Source organism: Oryza glaberrima, chromosome 11 (assembly GCF_000147395.1).
Source record: "Oryza glaberrima chromosome 11, OglaRS2, whole genome shotgun sequence".
NCBI lineage: Eukaryota > Viridiplantae > Streptophyta > Magnoliopsida > Poales > Poaceae > Oryza > Oryza glaberrima.
In genome coordinates, this window is record NC_068336.1 from 12,235,133 (window position 1) to 12,253,437 (window position 18,305).

Below are 18,305 nucleotides of genomic sequence, written 5' to 3' on the forward strand. Positions count from 1 at the left end.
TGTACCATCTATTCCTTGGGCAGATATTTCTATGGACTTTGTTTTGGGATTGCCTAGAACTAAGAGGGGGAGGGATAGCATTTTTGTTGTGGTGGATCGATTTTCTAAGAAGGCACATTTCATACCACGTCATAAAAGTGATGATGCTGTTCATATTGCTGATCTTTTTTTCCATGAGATTGTTCGCTTGCATGGTATGCCTTCTACTATTGTTTCAGATCGAGATGCAAAACTCTTAAGTCATTTTTGGCGCACGCTATGGAACAAGTTGGGTACAAAGCTATTGTTTTCTACAACATGTCACCCACAAACAGATGGACAAATGGAGGTAGTCAACCAAACTTTAGGTACCATGTTGAGGGCTATTTTGAAGAAAAATTTGAAGATGTGGGAAGAATGTTTGCCTCATGTGGAGTTTGCATACAATCGGGCAACACATTCTACTACCAAGGTAAGTCCTTTTCAGATAGTGTATGGTTTCAACCCTCGTGCTCCAATTGATATTTTGCCTTTACCTACTAGTGAGAGTGTTCATAATGATCCTAAGGCACACGCTGAATTTATTCTAAAAATGCATGAGTCAACTAACCTCAACATTGAAAAGATGACTGAAAAGTATAGAATTGCTGGTAGTAAAGGTAGGCAAGAGGTTAAGCTTGAACCGGGTGATTTAGTTTGGTTGCACTTGAGAAAGGATAGATTTCTAGAATTGAGAAAGTCTAAGTTGATGCTTCGTGCTGATGGTCCTTTTAAAATTGTTGAGAAGATTAATGATAATGCATATAAACTTGAGTTGCTTCCCGACTTTAGGGTTAGTCCCACGTTTAACATTTCAGATTTGAAGCCATACTTGGGAGAAGAGGATGAGCTTAAGTTGAGGACGACTTCAATTCAAGAGGGGGAGGATGATGCAGACATCACTACCTCGGTTACACACAACAATCCTCCAATGGTCATTCAAGGACCGATAACAAGAGCTCGTGTGCGACAATTAAATTTAGAGGTGAGCTCATTCTTATGTTCTTTTTTGTATGAATTCAAGAATAGATTGCTACCTAATGATTATATTGTTGGGATACGCGAAGGCTACGATAGGATAAATCAAAATTTTCTATCGAGTAAACCAGGAACCATGCAAGTATTAGATCGTAGATCGTTACCACTCGACGCGCTGTGCAGCGGAAGAAGACGCTGAGAAGTCGAAGGAACACTCGCGAAGTAGCGCGCGTCGATGTAGAGGAAGTAGTCGATCCCACCGACTCGACCTTCTCCTCCTCGTGTGTTCTCCTCGCCGTACTCCCACGCCGATCAGCACCACAAACCAGCGGCGCCTTTACCGGAATCCAAACGTACAGGGACAGAACGCCACGCGCAGATGTGCTAGCACCCGCGCGCGGCTAGGGTTTTGCTCGGGGAGGGAAGTGATGGCTAGGGTTTCTCATGTGATGCAATGCCTCCGCCGGTCACAACCCTCACGAATATATAGGATCCATCACTCGGGCCTCCAAAGCCCATAGGACTCCTATTCGGATCTCTATCCAAATTAAGCTCATATTGGATCTCTATCCAATCCCCTTATTCCGGCCCATTAAGGGTGAGACCCTATAGGTTCATATATACTCGGCTGTAACCCGAAAACTCCTTTTCGGTCCACGCGTCAACAGCGGCCCCTAGCAGAACGTATTGACCCACTGGGCATACATAAAGATCATATCGGCTAAACCTCTAGTGTATACTTGTATGAACCCAGTGCCTCACGATATCGACTAAGCTCAAGGCTAGATATGTGCCATCCTCTAATAGCTCAATCATTCACTCGAACCTGTTGATAGATTATATAACTTGTGATTGACTCCTCAGTCACATTTGGTATGGTCATGTACTTCCATAATCTACAACATCCAGGGGCCCAGAGATATCTCTCCATAGGAGGGGCAAGTCCCATCTTGGTTATTTATATCCCACTACATGTTTCATAGCATACCCGAAAACTACTTTTATAGCTACCCATTTACAGAGTAGAGTTTAGTAATCCGTAAGTAAGCTACTACACATGTTGAAAACTATGATAATCTCAAGTCTAAGAATTCAATACCAACACTAAATAAGATCACTGATGACACAACACATATAGCTCTTGCAGTGTCTCATGTTGGGTCTATCGAACAACATGTTCACCAACATGTGTCCAGATTATTAATTTGGTATCTCTATACCATGATCCATGAGACATGATCATCAATTAATACATGTTCTGATCATATAAACATATTTGTTCTACATATGAAATTTGATCAGGGATCCTTTAGAAATAGTAACAAACAAATAAAGAGTCTGATGAAAGAATCACATATTCATTAACCAATAAGGAGTTATCTATTTCAAGGAACAATGTCGGATAAATATTTAAACATAGTATGTGATACAATCATCTCTATGATTGCCTCTAGGGCATATCACTAACAGTCTCCCACTTGCACTAGAGTCAATCATGAACGTATCTTATACCTATTGCCCTAGTGTGTGCCTCATGCTTAGGCTGAGGGAGTGCCTTTGTCAACGGATCTGCAACATTCAAATCCGTATGTATTTTGCATATCTTCACATATCCTCTACTCACTATCTTGAGGTGATACCGCCATAAAATGTGTGGACTTTTGATGCGATCTAGGCTCCTTGGCTTGCGCAATGGCACCACTATTATCGCAATAGAGGTCCATAGGGCTAGAAGCACTAGTCATCACACTTAGTTGAGAAACGAATTTTTTTTATCCAAACAGCCTCCTTTGCTGCTTCAGAAGCGGCAATGTATTCGGCTTTTGTTGTAGAATCAGCCAATGTATCTTGCTTGGAACTCTTCCAACTCACAGCGCCTCCATTCAGGGAGAACACAAATCCAGACTACGATCTAAAATCATCTTTGTCGGTTTGGAAGCTTGCGTTGGTGTAATCATTTACAACGAGCTCTTCCTGTCCTCCATAGACTAGGAACATATCCTTAGTTCTTCTCAAGTACTTAAGGATATTCTTTACAGCTATCCAGTGAGTCTCACCTGGATCTGATTGGTATCGGCTTGTTGCACTAAGTGCATATGAAACATCTGGACGTGTACATAGCATAGCATACATGATGGATCCGATTGCCGAGGCATATGGAATCACACTCATCTTGTTACGCTCATCAGTTGTTTGAGGACACTGATTCTTGCCAAGATTAATGTCATGTGACATCGGTAAGAAACCTTTCTTAGAATCTTGCATGTTGAACCTCTTCAACACCTTGTCAATGTATGTACTCTGGCTTAATCCAATTAGCCTCTTTGATCTATCTCTATAGATTCTTATGCCCAGAATATATGCTGCTTCCACTAAGTCCTTCATTAAAAACTATTTTTCAACGATGTCTTAACGGATTCAAGCATAGGAATATCGTTCCCAATCAATAATATGTCATCTACATATAGTATTAGAAACACCAGTGCGCTTCCACTAATCTTCTTGTATACACAAGGCTCTTCTTCGTTTTTGACAAAGCCCAACGCCTTGACTACTTCGTCAAAACGAATATTCCAACTCCGAGATTGCTTGCTTCAACCCATAAATGGATTTCTGCAATTTGCATATCTATTTAACTAATTGTGGATCAACAAAACCCTTGGGTTGTGTCATGTACATATCCTCATCGAGATTTCCATTGAGGAAAGCTGTTTTGACATCCATTTTCCATATCTCATAATCGAAATAGGCAGCAATCGCTAAAACAATCTGAATAGATTTTAGCATGGCGACTGGTGAGAAAGTTTCATCATAATCAACACCTTGAATTTGTCTGTAACCTTTCGCCACCAATCGTGCCTTGTAGATGTGAACATTTCCATCTACATCTGTCTTTTTCTTAAAGACCCATTTGCACTCAATGGCTTTTACACCATCAGGTGGATTAACCAAGTTCCAAACTTGATTGACATGCATGGATTCTATTTCGGATTTCATGGCTCCAAGCCATTTCTCAGAGTCTGGTCCCACCATTGCTTCCTCATAGGTAGTAGGTTCATCGTTGTCTAACAACAATATATCACGATGTCCTGTAGTTAACAACGCATACCTCGCAGGTGTACGCCGTATTCTTTCGGACCTTCGTGAAGCCGGTGCTTCCACAACTGGTTGAACAACAACTTGTTCAACCTATTGAACAACATCTTGCTCAGCTTGTTGTGGTTGTGTGGACGTTGAAGCGTTTTCTGGTGTTTCCTGAATTTCTTCAAGTCGCACCATGCTCCCACTATCCTTTCTTGAAATAAACTCTTTTTCCAAGAAAACACCGTGTCGGGCGACAAACACTTTTCCCTTTTCCCGATTATAAAAATAATATCCTTTCGTTTCCTTAGGATACCCCACAAAGAAGCATTTATCTGATTTAGGTGTGAGTTTGTCCGATTGCAAACGTTTTACATAGACCTCGCAGCCCCAAATCTTTAGAAAAGACAAACTGGGATGCTTCCCAGTCCATATCTCATATGGTGTCTTCTCCATTGATTTTGATGGAACCCTGTTTAGTGTGAACGTAGCTGTCTCTAGAGCGTAACCCCAAAAGCTTAGCGGCAGATCAGTTTGGCTCCTCATTGATCGCACCATGTCCAACAATGTACGATTCCTCCGTTCAGACACCCCATTCCACTGAGGCGTTCCTAAAGGAGTGAGTTGTGGAACAATTCAACATTCCTTTAGATGATTGACAAATTCTAGGCTCAAGTACTCTCCACCACGATCAGATCGTAGATACTTGATTGTCTTGCCCAAATAATTTTGTACCTCATTCTGAAATTCCTTGAACTTTTCAAAGGACTCAGACTTATGCCTCATTAAGTAGACATACCATATCTACTTAAGTCATCGGTAAAGGTAATAAAGTACCCAAAACCACCTTTGGCAGTTGAGCTCATTGGTCCACATACATCAGTATGTACTAGTCCCAATAGTTCACTTGCCCTTTCACTTTGACCCGTGAAAGGTGTCTTTGTCATTTTGCCAAGTAAACAAGATTCACATGTCTCAAATGATTCAAAATCAAAAGAGTGTAGAAGTCCATCTCTATGAAGCTTCACCATGCGTTTCTCATTTATATGACCCAAGCGACAATGCCAAATAAAAGTGGGATTCAAATCATTAGGACGTTGCCTTTTTGCATTAATGTTATAGACTTAACATCCATCAAGATTCACAATGTATAAGCCATTCATCATGGGTGCATGGAAATAGAAAATGTCATTATAATAGACTGAACAACCATTGTCCACAGATCTAAAACCATAACCCTCTACTTGCAAACAAGAAGTAGAGATAACATTCTTACACAAAGCTGGAATGCAATAACAATTATTTAACTCCAAAACTAATCCTGACGGTAAAGATAAGGGCATAGTGCCGATCGCAACAGCAGCAACTCTTGCTCCATTGCCCACGTGAATGTCCACTTCGCCTCTTGCTAAGCTCCTACTTCTTTTCAGCCCCTGCAACGATTTGCATGTGTGAGCAAGTGACCCGGTATCAAATACCCAAGAATCAGTATAGGAAGTAGCAAGATTAATTTCTATAACATTAATACCTGAGGTGGAACTCTTTCCATCCTGCTGCTTCTACTTGAGCTGCTCTAGGTATTTCTTACAGTTTCTCTTCCAATGACCTATCTCCTTGCAAATGAAGCACTCTGCATCCTTAGTTGGCCCTGTCTTTTGAACCTTGGTCTTAGAGTTGCTAGTAGTCGTGATCTCATCAGAGTTTAGCTTTCTCTTTTGACCACTCTTCTTGTTGTTTGGCTTGCGCTTATGCATACCCATCACATGGTTGGAGTTTTTCTTAATGCTTTCCTCGGCAGTCTTTAGCGTCACATGCAATTTTGCCAAGGTCCTGTTCAGGTTGTTCATGTTGAAATTCATTATGAACGGCTCAAAGCTGGGAGGGAGCGACTGGAGAATCAAATCAGTAGCCAACTCTCGGCTAAGGGGAAAGCCAAGCTTATCCAGACTCTCGGTGTAACCAATCATTTTGATCACATGTGGGCTCACTGGATTACCTTCTGCAAGCCTGCACGCAAACAAGGACTTTGAGGTATTAAACCTCTCAGCTCTTGCTTGGTCCTTAAACATGTTACGTAGTCCCGTGATTATCGTATGAGCATCCAATGCCTCATATTGCCTTTGAAGCTCAGGGGACATAGTAGCAAGCATGAGACAACTTATAACAAGATATTCATTGCATCGCCTTTCATGCTCCCTACGTTGAGTAGCAGGAGCATTGTTGGGCAAGTCAGCTAGAAAAGGCTGTGTAAGCACAAACTCTTTGTGCTCTTGCCTGAGAACAATTCTCAGGTTGTGATACCAATCCATAAAGTTTGTTCCAGTCAACTTCTCTTTCTCAAGAATAGACCGCAAGTTAAAATTGGATGGGGCAGGAGCTGTCATGATCTACAATAGAAATATATGTGTGCAAAATCAGCACCATGTTTACATTTAACCTTTCATTAAACAATTTAACAAAAGATACTCCCACCATGTATTGTGAAACAAAATTCCCTCTAGTAACATAGTGAGTCAAGATCCTCATTTTATTAGTGTCTAGTTAGCTTTGGCATCACAGCTACACAACTATCAAAATAGGTAAGCAACACCTTGCTAATCACATCATATGTGACTCTTGTGCTGTTGGGGTGACATCTCCATGTCCAACCCAACCTATGCCCCAAGGTCCAAAACTGTTTTGATAACCTTGTCAAGTAAACCAATAATCTCCGCATATAGATGTCCGACATCTATCCTATTTTATCATGATAAAAAGTGACACTTTGCTATGGCAAACCCATCACTTATGATCACAACCGTAATAGGTGCAATTATTGGAAGAGCATAAATTACACTTAATTTTTCTGAGGGAATCTATCCTACCATGTTATATCAAATATACAACAACAATAAAGTAAGATAGATATAAAAACCCCAAGCGAAATCTAAGGGGCAACGCACACGGCGGTCACAGGGTACATAGATCTCATCTACGATTCGCCATGTAAAAACCTTAACGGCATAAACAAATTATGCCGAAACCGAGTCAATCTCATTGGCTCATTTTTCTCATTGGCGTGCGGTTCTAGTGGACATCGGACTATCTGATGAACACAATCGCGCTCGGCCTTGGTGAGTACTAGACATTCCAGTGAAGTCACCAACACATATACCGATTGATCTCATCAACCCATGCGTCTATCGGTTCATCTCATGTTCCGATCACCTAAGAACTCATATACAACATAATAGATCTCATCCACTACATCCGTATATCAATTATATGCAATGATCTAGATCATAAACTATACAAGGCGGCTCTGATACCACTGTTGGGATACGCGTAAGCTACGATAGCATAAATCAAAATTTTCTATCGCGTAAACCAGGAACCATGCAAGTATTAGATCATAGATCGTTACCACTCGACGCGCTGTGCAGCGGAAGAAGACGCTGAGAAGTCGAAGGAACTCTCGCGAAGTAGCGCGCGTCAATGTAGAGGAAGTAATCGATCGCACCGACTCGACCTTCTCCTCCTCGTGCATTCTCCTCGCTGTACTCCCACGCCGATCAGCACCACAAACCAGCGGCGCCTTTACCGGTATCCACACGTACAGAGACGGAACGCCACGCGCAGATGTGCTAGCACCCGCGCGCGGCTAGGGTTTTGCTCGGGAGGGAAGTGACGGCTAGGGTTTCTCACGTGATGCAATGCCTCCGCCGGTCACACCCCTCACGAATATATAGGATCCATCACTCAGGCCTCCAAGGCCCGTAGGACTCCTATTCGGATCCCTATCCGAATTAACCTCATATTGGATCTCTATCAAATCCCCTTATTCCGGCCCATTAAGCGTGTGACCCTGTAGATTCATATATACTCGGCTGTAACCCGAAAACTCCTTTTCGGTCCACGCATAAACAGCGGCCCCTAGCAGAACGTATTGACCCACCGGGCATACATAAAGATCATATCGGCTGAACCTCTAGTGTATACTTGTATGAACCCCTTTGCCTCACGATATCGATTAAGCTCAAGGCTAGATATATGCCATCCTCTAATAGCTCAATCATTCACTCGAACCTGTTGATAGATTATATAACTTGTGATTGACTCCTCAATCACCTTTGGCATGGTCATGCCCTTCCATAATCTACAACATCGAGGGGCCCAGAGATATCTCTCCATCTTGATTATCCATATCCCACTACATGTTTTATAACATACCCGAAAACTACTTTTATAGCTACCCATTTATGGAGTAGCGTTTAGCGGTCCCTAAGTAAGCTACTACACATGTTGAGAACCATGATAATCTCAAGTCTAAGGATTCAACACCAACACTAAATGAGATCACTGATGACACAACACATATAGCTCTTGCAGTGTCTCGTGTTGGGTCTATCCAACAACATGTGCACCAACATGTGTCCACATTATTAATTTGGTATCTCTATACCATAATCCATGAGACATGATCATCAATTAATACATATGCTGATCATATAAACATATTTGTTCCACATATGATATTTGATCAGGGATCCTTTAGAAATAGTAACAAACAATATAAAGAGTCTAATGAAAGGATCACATATTCATTAACCAATAAGGAGTTATCTATTTCAAGGAACAATGTCGGATAAATATGTAAACATAGTATGTGATACAATCATCTCTATGATTGCCTCTAGGGCATATCACTAACATATATTGTGATTAGGAACAATGGAGGGGACATGGAGACACTTGGAGAAGGACGTAGAGCCATGGAGGATCATCGAGGACATCCAACTCAAGGTGGAGGCTCAAACCAATTCGACCTCGGGTTCAATTCGGAGTCCAGGACCAGTCTGCACGAAAACGGGCGCCCAGGTCGCATACGTGCTCGGATTGGGGTGTTCTTTATATGGATGGAAAGCTAAGAAGATAACCTTTCCAATGGTTCTAGTCCCACGTCCAAATTCTTTCCAAGTCAATAGGAATAAATCGAACAAATTGACGTCCAGAATCTGTCCCGGTGCTGCATCACCGTATTTGGGCTTTTGGGCCGTGTATCGTGTTGGAACCCATTAGGGTTGCGTCGAGAGGGGGTTGTACGACCCTAAACTCTATATATAAGTACCACCGCCATCTTTAGGTCTTTGGGTTTTGCTTAGATTAATCTGTCGAGAACAGTTTCGCCGCTAGATCGGTTTGTAAGACCCCAACTCGTGAGCTTAATTATTCATCTGCAATTTTGGTTGTTTTCTATCTCGTTCTTGTTTGTCTTCTTCGATTGGCAAACAGGGATTAACCTTCTCGGCGAGATCATCCATGTTTCGACACGGGTGATAACCAGAGGAGACGTGGTGCTCCGATTGCGGGGCTCAAGAGCGTGCGCGTTCAAGAAACCGGATCGATTTGTGTCGCGACTCCGCCCAAATCGTTGTTTATCAGAACCTTTCAGAAGATTGGGAACCCTAGTGCACATCACAATCGGACTCGCGAGCATCTGATGGAGGCGGGTTCAAAGGGGAGGCGGCACCAGCCCGGGCTCAGTCGGCTAGCCTGAGGTTGAAGAAGAACAGTGCCGAGGGACGCATTGTAGACTTTCAGAGAAAAGGAAAAAGAAAAGAAAAGAAAAGAAAGGAATGGAGCAGCAGGCTGGCATGGCTAGCAGCCCGAGAGAGGCTTTATGGGCCAAAAATGACCAACGGCCTATAGAAAGGTTTTAAACCTTTTCCTTCTTTGAATAATCCGTGAAATGCTATTTCATTGATTAAAAATACTTCCCTTGTTCTTCCCAGAAAAATCTAGAAAATAGATAATCAAACAAAGTATTTAATGAAATTTTATCTAACTCAATTTTATGTTGCGATTTTTCCTAGATTATTAGAGTTTAACTTGTAAGCTTTTAAAATAATTTCTAAAAATGCATTAAAGAATGAATTATTAAATTAGGTGATTTTTCGGGCGTGACAATCACCATCTCCAATACTCAGATTACCAAATTTGGTTGTTAACAGTGGTTTTACTAGCGTCTTCCAATAACGGTTCCGGGGCATCGTTGTTTCCTGCTCTAGGAAATTCTTCATGAATTTCACCAGGCTGTCCGTCTTGGGTGGCTCCACTTCGACCTCTTGAAAATTCTGTGGGTTCGGCCCGTACTTTATTCTGACCATGGAGCATTGTTCCGTCCTCGGTTGAAACTCAAACTTCTCTTCCTTGCCGATGATGTGGAAACGGATACTTCCTGTTCCCACGTTAATGTTGGCTCCCGCAGTGCTAAGGAACGGGCGTCCCAGGATGAGCGGTGTCTTTTTTTCCCGTGTCCATATCCAGCACCACGAAGTCATCCGGGATGAAGAAATCCCGTATCTTGACTGGCACATCTTCCGCTATCCCTGCCGGGTAACGGACTGACGAATGAGCCAGTTGAAGGTGCATTGGTGTTGGTGCCAACACCGTTAAGTTGAGCTTGTCGAAGATGTCTTTTGGCATGACCCTGACACTAGCTCCAAGGTTGCACAATGCCTGGTCGAACTATTGTGCCCCGATCGAGCAGGTGATCATAGGACACCCCGGATCTTTCTTCTTGTCTGGGAGCTTGTGGAGTATCAGGTTGCTGCATTGTTCCGTCAGCTTGACCACCTCCGTTGTTGGGAGCGGTCTCTTGTTGTTGAGTATGTCCTTGAGATAACTGGCGTATGTTGGCACTTGCATGGCATCAAACAACGGCACGTTGATGTGGATCTTCTGGATTACTTCAACAAAACGAGTGAATTGCTCGTCCACTGACGGTTTCCTACTCCGTTGAGGGAACGGCAGCAACCATGTGTCGCAGTACTCTTGTGGCACTGTCTCTTTTGGCTGAACTTCCTTGTCAGTCGAGCCATTAGATGGCGCTTCTTTTGATATCCCATTAGTTCCTACAGAGTTAGGATACGGCGAATCACGAGTGGACTTACCTCCCCTCGTCGTGATCGCCTTGACATTCTCAATGGAGGAGTCGGGCTGCCCGAAATCCTCCCAGTTTCATTTGCAGGGACTAAGGATGCCAACTGAGCTAGCTGGGTTTCTATCATTTTGTTAAAGCTCAGCTGATTTTGAAAAGCGGAAGCAAAACCATGTAACTTGATATTTATGTTTTCTAGGACCTTGTCATTGGCCGCAAGCTTTTTGCTTAACGCATCAGTGGTTTTAGCTTGCGCAAAAACAAGATCCTTCAAGGAGAGCTGGTTAGAAAATTTACCGTTGTTGTTACCTCCTTGATAATATGGGCGTGGTTGGTTCCACCCCTGACCTCCTTGTGGACGATACATGTTGTTGTTGTTGCCAATGTACATCGCCTCCTCACGGGTTTCCGGGCAGTCATTCCCAGAATGACCCGTGTTGCCGTAGACCTCACATGTGACGTGAGAGTCCAAGGCCTTGATGGTGCCTTGTGGTCGTTTCTTGTGGTCGTCCAATCGCTTCATGAGAAGGTCCAGCTTGGCAGCAAGTAACTCCGTCTCCTTGATGGTGTGCATGCCTCGCTGACGGGTCTGGAGTCGTTCCTCACTCCAACCCATATTGGAGACCATCTTCTCTATTAAATCAACGGCTCCTTCAACCGTTTTAGAGAAGAAAGCCCCTCCAGCTGCCGCGTCCAGGTGATCGTGGGACATCGGGTGAGTCCATTATAAAAGTTCTGCAGGATCAGCCAGTTGTCCATCCCATGATGAGGACAAGCGGGCACGTACTCCTGCAGACGCTCCCATGCTTCTGGAATAGACTCATCTCTTGTCTGTTGGAAACTGGAAATCCTTCGACTAAGGGCATTGGTTTTGCCCATCGGGAAGAATTTCGAGAGGAATGCTGTAGAGCATTTATCCCAGTTGTTGACAGCAGCACAATTGGCATAGAACCATTGCTTCGCTCTCCCAAGAAGGGAGAACGGAAACAGTTGCAGCCTAACGGCGTCAGGACTGACGCCCTTGATGGTATACGTGCTACATATCTCTAGGAACTGTTTTTTTTACTGAAAGTACTGCCAGGGCTTTGCCCAGCAGTTTAAATTTTATAAAATATAAATATGTACAAAGTTACAAAGGGAAGGAAAAACAAATATGCTACAAAGTTTGTATCCAATCAGAAAGAGATTGCTTGAGTGGATATTTCATTCTACACATATGTAGAAGAACTTCTTTAACAAACATAGATTTCCATGATTGAAGTGATGGCTGAACAGTTTGAAAGATTAATCCATTCCTTTGCTTCCAAATATGTCATGCTGCCATGAAAAAAACTTCAAGGAAACCCTTTCGAGCAAATCTGATTCTCGCCAAGACAAGCATTTGGAAAAACTCCAAGTTATAATTCCAGGAAATGCCCATCTGCTGCCAACAAGCCACACTGAAGAGACATGTAAAAAACAGATGAAGCCTAGTCTCTCTTTGATGTGTGTTGCATAAGGCACATGTGAGGTCATCGTTCTCTTTTGCACAATGTCTTCTGTCAAAGCATGTCCCTTGTGTTGAGTCTATCACAAAACAAGAGCCATGCAAAGACCTTTATCTTCATGACACATTTGGTCTTCCACAGCCAAATCATGGGCCTGGGAGGATGTAGTGTGGAGAAATTGAGCTTATAAAATCTTTTCGCTGTGTACAGATCTGAACCCCAAATGAAACTCCAAACATCACCTCTTCCTGGCTGAAGCTGCAGATGATTTAACTCCTCTCGTAACTGCAAGAACTCTCCATAAGCAACATCTGAGAGGGGCAAGATAAAAGAATCTTCCAGTGGCCGTGAGCACATGTCCCAAACTGAATCATTTCTGAATAAAGTCATGTTGAAGAGATTAGGGTAGCTTGTGCACCTGAAATCATCATTCCATAAGTCATTCCAAAATAGAACGGATTTCCCTGACTGAACTGTGCACTTAGCTACACCTCTGAAGATATCAGATAGGGAAACATTGTCTCTCCACCAGAAAGAACCTTTGTTCAGGACCAGATGTGGCACTCTGGACTCATAGTAGGTTTGAGAGATGAGCCTGACCGATGGCAGGTCAGCTTCATTATAAAACTTGACCAAATGCTTTAAAAGCAAAGCAGTGTTCTGAACTCTCAAGCTGATCACACCCATTCCTCCCTTGTCTTTGGGCATACATACTCTATCCCATGAAGCTAGAGATTTTCTAGTTGAGGATGGATTGTTACCTCTCCAGAGTCAATTCTTTCTTGCTGTATCAATTACCTTGATGACAGTGACTGGAAGTTGCAGAGAGCGCATATAATATGTTGGGATGGAGGAAAGAACTGAGTTGATCAAAGTTAATCTTCCCCCTTGAGGCAAAAACATAGAACTTGCTGTCAGCCTCCTTTCCACTCTATCCACCAATGGAGCAAAATCAACCACTCTGGGTCTAGTAGTACCAAGGGGCAATCCCAAATAAGTAAAAGGCAGGGAACCAATGGGGCATCCCAAAATACCAGCCAATAATGATGCTTTGTCCTAAGATAGATTCAAAGGATATAAACTTGACTTGCTAAAATTTACCTTTAGGCCTGTGGACTGAGCAAACATATTTATGATGGCTTTCAAACATAAGACTTCCTTTTGAGAGGCTTTAAGCAGAATGAGTGTGTCATCAGCATATTGAATTATTGGGAACCCACTACCATCATTCTCATTTATTGGCTTAGAGATCAAACCCAACTGAAAAGCTTTATTCACAACTCTTTGTAACAGCTCAGCTCCAAGAACAAAAAGAAGTGGTGAGAGAGGATCTCCTTGTCTTACCCCCCCCCCTCTTGCATTTAAAAGATTTTCCTGGAACACTATTTAGCAAGACAACAGAAGAAGCTGAAGAGAACACCGTTTTCACCCATTCTATCCATTTTTCAGGAAAGCCCATGTGTTGAAGAACTGCAAGAATAGCTGAGTGCTCAATAGTATCAAAAGCTTTCTGAAAATCCAGTTTCAAAAAGAACAATTTCTCTCTTAGATTGCTGACATTGATGGATGTACTCAAAAGACCAAGCAAGGCAATCTTGTATTGTCTTTCCTTTGATAAAACCATACTGATTCTCACTTACTAGCTTAAGGATTACCCCTTGAAGTCTGTCTGCCAATAGCTTAGTTAAGAACTTCAGAGAAAGCCCCATTAGAGATATAGATAACATCATATCATCATAAGCATACTCTTGCTGCCTTCCATGGCACAACTATTATAATCATCATCACTCACACAACTCAACACAATTCTTCCACAAGACTATACTCATGACACATCACCAAAGCGCTCATGACCGTGAGCACGGCTAATCGATTAGTTTTAAAGAACTCTGCAGAATTTGTACAGCTTTACCCACATGATATGAACACTCTAGTTTGTTTTGAGTTTGCAAGACTCTACCACATTCTTCACGTCGAATGTGGTCTAGAGGTCATAACGAAGCCTTTACATTGCCTAATGCCTAACCTTGCACGAGCACGGCAAGTGTTTATCCACACGAGGAGCAACCCACGTGCTGCTAGGTCGGGGGGGCCTCGCCATCCCTAGCGCCGTGGCAGCGAATACATCCGTTCCTCCACGAGGCACTTAACCGTTATATTGGACACGCTTAGACGCCTAGGCACAACCGCACTAGGTAGCTCCTATAAACCATCATTCCGACTAGTTCATACACTACGGCCTCCCAATGCAATGTTAGACATTAAACAACTTAATAAGCTAAGGCCGTCCTATTCCTAGCACATGTGGTTGCACAGTATACTTAGATGGTGACACAAAGTTCGGTCCTTAATTGACTAGGGCGAGCACTCCCCCTATCGGTATGCAACTAACACCATATGCATACCACTTGCCGCCCAAGTCTAAAATCACACTTTTACACATTTTAATTCACAAATATCAGAGATATTCACCTCTGTCCAGCAGTGAAAATACTCCCCAAATTCTCATTTAAAAAGTGATCATGAAGTTATTTAGCAACTACTAGGCATCGCCAAGCGTAAGGCTTTTATGTAAGCATGTATAAACCCAATTGAGCACTTTGAAAGTACTCTAACCATTTCTAAGGTTACAATCAGTGAGGATCACAATTATTCAAAGAAGTAAATGCAGCAATTAGGTCATAGCTACCATAACCAAGTTTCAAATACCGTTATAGTCTAAATTCACATGCAACTTTGCAAACAAATATTTTCAATCCTCAAAACATGGGATTCAATGTGATCAAATATTGGGAGGATAAAACTTGCCTTGTTCCTGGGAAATGTTAGCACCTAATTCACTTCTTCACCATTTACGCAATTATCTATATAAAGTACACGTTATGCAATTAAACACCAAAATAGGTAAAAACCCAAAAGGCTCTAAAATGCATGATTTGTGCACCGTGGGTAGGTACTGGTCTAAGATGAATTTAGGTGAAAGAATTTCTATTTTATCTCTTTTTATTTGTCAGTTATGAGTTTTAGAAGTTTGCTCGGTATAGGGTGGTATTTACTTAGGTAGTGTTATAAAATATTTTTGCAAAGTGATTTTTATTAGGTTTGATTTCTCAGGGGTGTAGAGATGTGTTTTCTAAGACTAACACATTTGGTTTCATAACTTTTAGAGTTATTATGAATTTCTTATGTATTTTACAAGTTTTAACGTGTTGTAGGTAGGTAGCTTCTATGTGTACATGGTTTTGGAGTTTTATGTCCAGTACATGTTTCATATTGTTTGTGATGTATAAAATGACTAATTTTATCAACCAATATAATCTTAGTTCACAATTTTAGAGATTATATTACTCTACTACACATTTTATAAGCTAGGGGAGTGTTCTATGTTAGTTACTGAACATACCAACCTAGAAATTGATATATGAGCTAAGTGTGCTAAGTTTTTGGTGGTTAGGGATGGAACTATGACCTCTCTGGTCCATCAAGTTTTATTTTGGTTACTTAGAGCTAGAGTGCATTTATATATACATTTATACATATGTATTGCCTAACCAATACCATGTGATTAGCACTTATGTTATCTATTTAAAGTTTAGTGACATATTTAGTATAGAAGGTGCCACATTTTAATTTAACTAATTAAAGTTCATTACTTGCTGGTTCTGAAGAAACTTGGTTCATTCCATTTGGACTAAAGATGAATTCTCTACAAATTTTAGAAGTTGAAGGGTGCTCTAAGTTGTTTATTCCTTGTATAAATATTTAGGGGCTTTTATTGCACTTTAAGTATATATTTTTATTATATATCTTTGAAGTGCTAAACTTGGTTATTCTACGGAACTTGAGTTTACTCAAAAACGAAGTAAGATGAATTTTATATAAATTTTTAAAGTGCAGCTTATCTAAAACTAGTTATTTTGTAGAATATACATTTAGAGGTATTTGGTGTAAAGCAAGTGCATCTTTTTATTTTATTTTACCTTAGAGAGTAAGTTGGTGAATCTGTGGAAGTTGAGTTTGCTTCAATTTAAGTTGAAATGAATTCTCTATGCATTTTGTAAATTTGTGCATGCTTTATGTGTAGTTTTTCTTAGATAAATTTTAGAGGTGAAATTTATACTGCAAGTGCCAAGTTTTATGTTTCCATATTAAAGCTCATCCTTCTATGAGTTCACAGAAACTTGAATCATCTCAAAATGAGCTATATTTCACTTTGTATGAATTTTACAAGTTTGCATGTTTTTCTGTTGAAAATATAAAGCTCTAGAGGATTTTCTTTAGATTTTCAGATTTTTAAGCTCATGGGGTCCACCTGTCAGTGAGATACCAATATGCAAAAAGATCTCTGGGTTTTCAGGCAATCAATCCGCAGTCCTATGACTGTTGCATTGTGTGGCAGTTTTTACAAAGTAGTACCTACAGTTTTGTTTCTTCTCAACAGAGGTCCCTGGTTCGAGCTGAAACAGAGCTAGCCATGGCTGAGCTCGTTCTCGAGCTTTCTGGCGGTGAACGGTGGCAGATCTCGGCATGAAACCAAAAGAGAAAAGGAAGAGGGGTTCTTTGCGAAGCTAATGGTAGTCTTATTGTGATCTGTGGTTACCGGAATCAATGGCGACGGCGGCACGAGTGGCGGTGGGTCTCGGGGTAGTGATGCATGTCACGTTAGAGGCCGGATCTAGGTGGATAAAATGCATGCATGCAACTCTAGAAGCTCCAGGGTGCTCACAGTAGTATTGGACGAGGTTGGCCAACTTGGTCGTCGACGACGGCGTTCGGAACGGCTCGGCGACGGCGCTCCTTCTCCATGAACGGCGTCGGCTTGACTCACTACAAGAACTGCCATGCATGCGTGTCTCTCATGTTATAGTGGTCGTAGGAAATCTATGTGTGCATGGAATCGACTTGGAGCTCACCGGAGAAGGAGGAATCAAAGATGGAGCTCGGCGGCCGGAGTTGGAGAAGAATAGCTCGATATCTCTCCTCGGTGCTCGGATCTTGGGGATTCTTGAAGGCATTTGGAGAGGACCTCGAGGGGAAGATTTTGGCGCGACGGCTCGGCCGGATTCGCTCCACAGCAGCCGGGACAGCGACGAGGTCGTGGCGGCGGCGCTCCGGGCGCGCTCTGGAGCTCCCGTGGGCACGATGGCGTTCCCGTCGCTGCAGTGGATGAAATGAGATGGTGTCAAAAGGAAACTTGTTCGGCATGAAGATTAGAATAGGAAAGGGAAAGAGTTAGAGTTGGCGATGTCTTGACGATGTGTTGCGGCGTCCTTCTTCCTGGCGGCCGGCAACGAAGAGGAGAGGGAAGAGGATAGCTGGAGCTCTCCCTCTCGGTTTCTTTGGCTCACGGGTGGTGAGTGATGTGTGGAGATGCAACTGGGAGGAGGAGAAAGCTAGAGATGCAGAACTGAGCGTCCTCACGTCTCGGCCACGCGTCGACCGGCGCCCAGAGCGTGTCCCCTCTTCTCTCTCGTGTTCTTGGTCGGTTGGAGAGGAGAGACAGAGGAAGGGAGGCTGCCAAGTGGGTCCAGGGCGAAGGGAACAAGTCTGGAGTGAGAGAGGTGGGTAGGAGATTGGGTGTTAATCAATTTTGGACGATTTTCAGGATTTGAATCTCTCTCCTCTCTTTGTTAATCTATAGTTTAATTTTTGGGCATGATAAATTCATGTGGATTTTTCTGGAGGTAGATGAAGATACCTAGTTTCCATTTTCTTTTGTTTCTCTTAAAAAGTTTATGTGGTTTGCTCTCAGAAAATTGGACAATATGGGCTCGGTAGATCTTTGTTTGAATTTTTAGGAGATTTAAAAAGAGTAGATAAAT

At 42.3% G+C, this 18,305-nt stretch overlaps 1 long non-coding RNA gene and 1 other non-coding gene across 2 annotated transcripts; one reads left to right on the forward strand and one right to left on the reverse strand.

Annotated features, from left to right (window-relative positions):
• The first annotated feature begins 11,753 nt into the window (after positions 1–11,753).
• On the forward strand, positions 11,754–11,860 carry LOC127756089 (small nucleolar RNA R71). Its single transcript, XR_008013131.1, has one exon. It is a non-coding gene; the product is annotated as a small nucleolar RNA R71 (small nucleolar RNA).
• A 1,972-nt stretch (positions 11,861–13,832) lies between these two features.
• Positions 13,833–17,884, reverse strand: LOC127755898 (uncharacterized). Its single transcript, XR_008013058.1, has 3 exons — positions 17,397–17,884; positions 17,210–17,319; positions 13,833–15,347 (listed from the first exon to the last, which is right to left on the reverse strand). It is a non-coding gene; the product is annotated as an uncharacterized LOC127755898 (long non-coding RNA).
• Between the last annotated feature and the right edge of the window lie 421 nt (positions 17,885–18,305).